Source organism: Manacus candei, unplaced genomic scaffold (genome assembly GCF_025592945.1).
Source record: "Manacus candei isolate 608988 ecotype Guabito, Panama unplaced genomic scaffold, ASM2559294v1 h1tg000014l, whole genome shotgun sequence".
Classification (NCBI taxonomy): domain Eukaryota; kingdom Metazoa; phylum Chordata; class Aves; order Passeriformes; family Pipridae; genus Manacus; species Manacus candei.
In genome coordinates, this window is record NW_026138062.1 from 14,745,599 (window position 1) to 14,751,598 (window position 6,000).

The window sequence follows — 6,000 nt, forward strand, 5'->3', positions numbered from 1 at the left end:
AATTGGAGGCCAGTAACTAGCAATGTATGCCAGTAGTCAATATTGTGTCCAATCCTGTTCAACATCATCATTGTTAATGATCTGAATGATGGGGCAGAGTGTACCCTCAACAAACTTTCAGATGACACAGAACTGAGAGAAGCAGAGAGTCATTCTACCATCCAGAGGGACCTCAACAAGGGCGAAATGGGCCGGATGGAAACCTTACAAAAGTTCAACGAGGAGAAGTGCAAAGCTCTGCATCTGGGGATGCATCAGTATGTACCGGGAGCCATCCAGCTGGAAAGCAGCTTGTCAGAAAAGGACCTGGGGGTCTTGGTGAACACTAAGTTCACATGAACTAGCACTATGCTCTTGATGCAAAGAAGGTGAATGACCTCCTGGGCTATATTAGGCAAAGAATTGCCAGCAAGTTGAGTCAGGTGATCCTTCTCCTCTACTCAGCACTGGTGAGGCTACACCTGGAATGCTGTGTCCAGTTCTGAGTTCCTCAGTACAAGAGAAACACAGACATACCAGGGACAGTCTAATGAAGGTCCACTAAGATGGAGCATCTAATTTATGAGGAAAGACTTAGAGAGCTGGGACTGTTTAGCCTGGAGCAGAGAGGGCTCAGGGGAGAATCTTGTCAATGTGTATAAATGCCTGAAGAGAGAATATAAAGAGGAATGATCCAGGCTCTTTACAGTGGTGCACAGTGTCACCTCATGTGAAGAGGCAGTGTGCACAAACTGAAACACAGGAGGTTCTATCTGAACACTGGGAAATGTTTTTTACTTTTGGGGTAAAAGTAGAAAAGGACTGAGCCTTGGCACAGGCTAGCCAAATAGGTTGTGGAGTCTCCATCCAGCCATCTGGACATAGTTCTGGGCAATTGGATCTAGTGTTCCTGTTTGAGGAGGGGTCTTAGACAAGATGACCTCCTAAGCAACCTTCCAACCTCAACTATTCTGCTATTTTGTGATTAGAGCATTCATCAAAGATGTGAAAGACTTGGATTCAAACCTTCCTCTCTCTGATTTCAAATAAGGAACTTGGATCTTCCAGACGTGAATAAACTGCTACGTAGGCAAGACTTTGAGGTTCTGTATTTCAGGGTTAGTTACAGAGCCTTGTATATACTTTAAATACCATGGCCAAGGCTGCAGGGAGATACACACAGGTCTTTTAACAGTGCACTACTCCCCTGTTGAATCGCACCTCTTTATTCTCTGCCTTTTGGAGCTTGCAGGTGCTAAGAAATTTATATTAATAAACATACTTGCAAGATTTACTGTATAAAATGCTTAACTTCACTTCTTGCTTTGAATAAAGGAAGGTGCTTATGTGCACTGCCATGGGAAAAGGACTCAGACATTTGTAATCACTTCCTTGAATTTCTTTCTTGTTATGCCTTTTTACAGTGCAAACCAGCTTTCCCAGCTCACAACTAGTAAAATCCTGAGAAGACACAACTTCCTCACCACTTCCCAAATCATCCTGTCCCTGTAAATTCAGAGTAAATCAAAAAGCAATCCAGAAGAGCCTTAACTACCCAGGCAAGATTAGAAGACACTCTATCCATTTTATTCAATGTGTGTTTCCACTGCATGCAAAATATCTCCTTATTTTAACATTGTTAAGAAATCAACAAATGACAGATAAGGTTTCATTTTGATTCTTAACTCCAATGAAAATGGTCTGCTGTGGGTACTGAGCAAATTAGCAAGCATTTAATTGAAACACAGCTCAGAGTGTAGACGTGCCCATAAGCACCTAGGAAAACTTAGGTGCCTCCAGGGTTCTGTGCCAGGTGAGGAGGGGTTATTACACAGAATAATAGAATGCTTATATCTGCAGTTCTGCCAACTCTTCTTACACTTAAAACCCCAGCCCTGAGGTCATATGAATGGGCTCAGATTTCATTTTAAAAAGAAAAAGGAAGTTTCTGGCATCAGAATTGAATAGGAACTTGAAAACAAGAATTTTAAAGATACAAAACAAAAACAAAAAGAGAGAGAGAATTAATATATGTATGCACATGTACCTTACTTATATATGTACATATGTATACACACATAGCTAAAACTAACTCCGGTTATTAAGATGGTCTTTTTTTTTCTTTAAGGCCTTTGCTCATGACCTTTTACAGTGCGGGCTGGTAAAACTCTATCTATCAATCTTTTGTTACAGACATATATGTATATGTCTTGCTGGTGAATTAACTTAAAGCTATAAAATAATTAAATATTACCTTAACAAAACTGTGAAAATCATTCTCCGAATTGCAGTTTCCTGATGCAATAGAGAGATGTGGGTTTGGTTTTACTGCCGTGAGCATCAAAAACTATAGAACTGCCAGTATTATAAGAAGCAGCCAGTTTAAAGTTTCATCATTGGAGTCTCTCAGAACCTTATCTAACTTCAGCAAATAAAACCTAGGCTGTGCATTTACTAAAATGAAAAAATATATAGTCTACACACATTGTTTTATTGTTTAAATGGTTCTCATTCATGTTTCATTTCAATAATATTTCTCCAGCCTGTAAAGCTTATGTTTCATTGAGTTCCTCTTTAAATTCACAATGCATAAAACTGCCAGGTGGCCTAATAACAGAGTGCATTAACAGATTGAACTATAAATCAGATGGTTGTGTTCACATACTCTAAAAACACCACTATTTTCTTTCAGATCTGAGTTCATACACAGATTCCTCAGAGAGTATGATTGCTCTCAAATATTAAAAAAGCCCATATAGCTCAATTTTAACATTAAGATTGATTTTATATTTCAAACATAAAATTGTTCTCTTCAATCCTACAAGAAAATGTACACAAAATATAATCTAATTTTGACACAGAAAAACAGGGAATTGTAAAAAAAAGAGGGAGTTTGAATCTTTTCACTGATGCCAGAGTAAGAATGTGACTCTAAACTGAAAGTACACCTTGCAGCCTTTGTTATCACTGAAAAATATATGACCTAAAAGAACTGAACCTCTCTAAAAAGTGTCAACAACAATCACAGGTTAAAAATATTCTGTTAAGGGATGGGTAATAGTTTCCCATTAATGCATTGATTGGCATGTTAAAACAACCTTTTTAGTGAGTTTTATTTTGGTTTCCCTCACTAAAACAAGGTAAATTTATTTCTGTGGGACTAGAAACACTAAATAAATTTGAAAAGGGTATGATTTCATTTTAAAAACCTATAAGAATAGGAAGAGGCCAGTATTTGTGGATAGGTATACACACATATCTTTTATAAACATCTATGCATAAAAAAATTTACAGCATAAATTATATTTTTCTGATATTTTGTTTCCAGGAGAGGAAAAGCAACAATGAAATCCAGCAGCTGAGGTTCATAAGATCATTGGATAATTCAAGTTGCAGGGGAATTCAGAAGGTCATTTAGTCCAATCTTCCACTTAAAACAGGGTCAGCTGTGATGAGGTCAGACTAGGTCAAACTCAGGTCTTTGTGCAGGGTTGTTTTTTTTTTTACTTCAAAACACTGAATACACCATCTATTTTTCAACATCTACTATTATTACAATTGGTACATTTGCAACTAAGAGAACTGACTAGGATCATTCTAACTGCTAACTTCTTAATAAGATTGCAGAATTTCATCTCAAGGAGCTTGCAATCAAATAATAATATGAATATAGAAATAGCAATGAATATATGGTTAGCATTTATGTGCCAAGCCATGTGAGTTACCTCTTTTGAGAGGAAATCTTTAGAAAAATAAAGGAATCACAATCTCAGTAAAAGAAAAATATTTTCTTGGAGTAAAAACTATAAATCTATATCCTCAAGGCACCCATGAAGCAGAAATTTATCAGAAATAGGGCACCAGAAGTTACATAATGGCTATTCAAATAGCAGTGAAACAGCATAGCAGCTCAAGATGTCAAGATGTTTTCTGGATTTTATCTTTATTTTCAGGGTTACATCTTTGTATAAGCCTGCACACAATGTAGGAAAGACTAAATGCAAATGTCAAAAAAAAATTCCTAACGATACTGATGTGGCTTTTAGAAAAGCAACTATTATCGTTTTCTAATGTTAAGGGGGTTGCCTGTAATCTCTGGGTCAAAGGCCATGGATAAAATTTGAAAAACACACAGACAAACACAATATTATGTTTTGAAGTGCTAAACCATTCAAGTTCTATGACTTTCAATGCTACCTAAGAAGTCTAAGATTTTCTATTGGGCTTAAAAGAGAGAGAATGGAATGAAAAACACAGAATATTTTAATAGAGTAATTTTTTTTTTTACATAGATGACCATTTTGGTCCTTACAACCCATGAAAAGCTACCTCAGCTTATTTGGCCCAAGTTTTCTAGGTGATATTTCCCATGAGAATATTTGCATCACAAATGTGCATCACATTGCTAAAGATGGAATCAAACCCCAAAATTAACAGTATAAAAATACAATACTGAAACCCCTTTGTAGGTGCTCCTACTGTTAAAGGTTATTCTAAATGAAAAGAAGTAAATACTTGTTAATCTTGTGAAAGTAGATAAGAAATCAAGAATAGGATTCACCTCACGCTACCTTAGACACTTAAAAATCATTTTCTTAAAATACATGTACACAATCAAATAACTCAACTTCTTAGTTAATTCCTGTGTCTCAGTTTACTGTATCACATTACTTCACTCCTAGACAGTTGGTTTGGTTTCTTTGTTCCCTCAAAAATTAAAAAGGCTTGGTTTTGTTGATGGTTTGTGCCAGTAGTCATTCCCAAGAGACAGACTAGGCAAAACTGAGCCAGCCTTGCCTTTCTCTACCATATACAGCTCCAAAATGCTTTCTCAAACACTGTTTTACACCCTCCAATCAGGCCTCAGGGTATGAAATGTATCCTCAGTTTTGTGTTATAAACACACCATCATAGCAACCTGCAACACAAGTTTCACATAATTTCAAACTCTTTGAAATAGATGAAACAAAAATATAACAATAATGTTTTTGTTTTGCAGAGGTAATGCACAAGGATAGGGGTCACCTGTTACAAAGTACATGGTGGATGGAGATGAGCTGCTTCACATGAGTCTGCACATGAGCAATGTGAAAGTGAACCTCATGGAAGTGAACCTCTTGTATCACTTGGCCTGGATAAACACATTTTCTAAGAGAGTCCTCAAGAGCAGACATGGAGGTTGTTAGGGGTATGTATAGCATCGGTCTAAGTTACTAACAGTGGCTTCCATTATTCTCAGTGGACTGCAAACAGATCCGTTTAGACTTAAGCAATTAAACTGTAAATACCTAAGATGAATGAGATAAATCCCATCATCAATGTATATGATGACAATAAAAGAATCATGCACCTCATTGAGTATACAATAAACTTTGGGATTCAAAAAATATGTTTAAGATTAGAACAATTAAATAATTATTAAAAATTTAAAAATGACTTAGAAGCAACAGGTGGTGAATAAGAGATGCAGACGAGCACAAAATTGCTGACTTGGGGATTGTTCTTGCAACAAGCTCTTGATTTACATTCTCTAAACCCAGAAGCCGTATTTAATTTAGCAGTTCATCCTGTTCTGATCTCCAGTGTCTTCCTCCATCTACTTAAAGATATTTTTTTTACAAACATTACATTTTAAATAAGCACTTCAAAATCCACTGTGCTGGCTGAGCTTGCACAGGCTAAGGAAGGAGCTGCATCAGTCACCGTGCTTCATTTTCCTGAAAAAGAAAATGAAGATAAAATTATTAGGGAACTGAGTGCTTCTTTATACTGTGGATAGACTAATGTAACATAAAAAATGCAGAGACACTGCCATGAAAAAAAAAATAAATCTGCTTTTGCCCCAAAGATCCAAGATTAAAAGGAGAGACAAGAGGCTCAAGCAATCTTACTAAGTGATCATAATAAAACCACCAAACTGGGAAGTAGAGTAATTGTATAGCTACCCCACAGATTCACACCTGCCTGCCAAAGGATTGCAAATTAAATGCTTTTACTCTCACAAGGTCAGTTGTGGTTAGT

At 36.5% G+C, this 6,000-nt stretch overlaps 1 long non-coding RNA gene across 1 annotated transcript in view; it reads left to right on the plus strand.

Moving 5' to 3' along the window:
* The window catches only part of LOC127467924 (uncharacterized), a 29,539-nt gene extending 24,502 nt beyond the window's left edge, over nucleotides 1–5,037 (plus strand). Inside the window, exon 4 of the long non-coding RNA XR_007903348.1 lies at nucleotides 4,979–5,037. This is a non-coding gene — a long non-coding RNA (uncharacterized LOC127467924). The remainder of the gene's footprint in view (nucleotides 1–4,978) is intronic.
* Nucleotides 5,038–6,000: the final 963 nt, after the last annotated feature.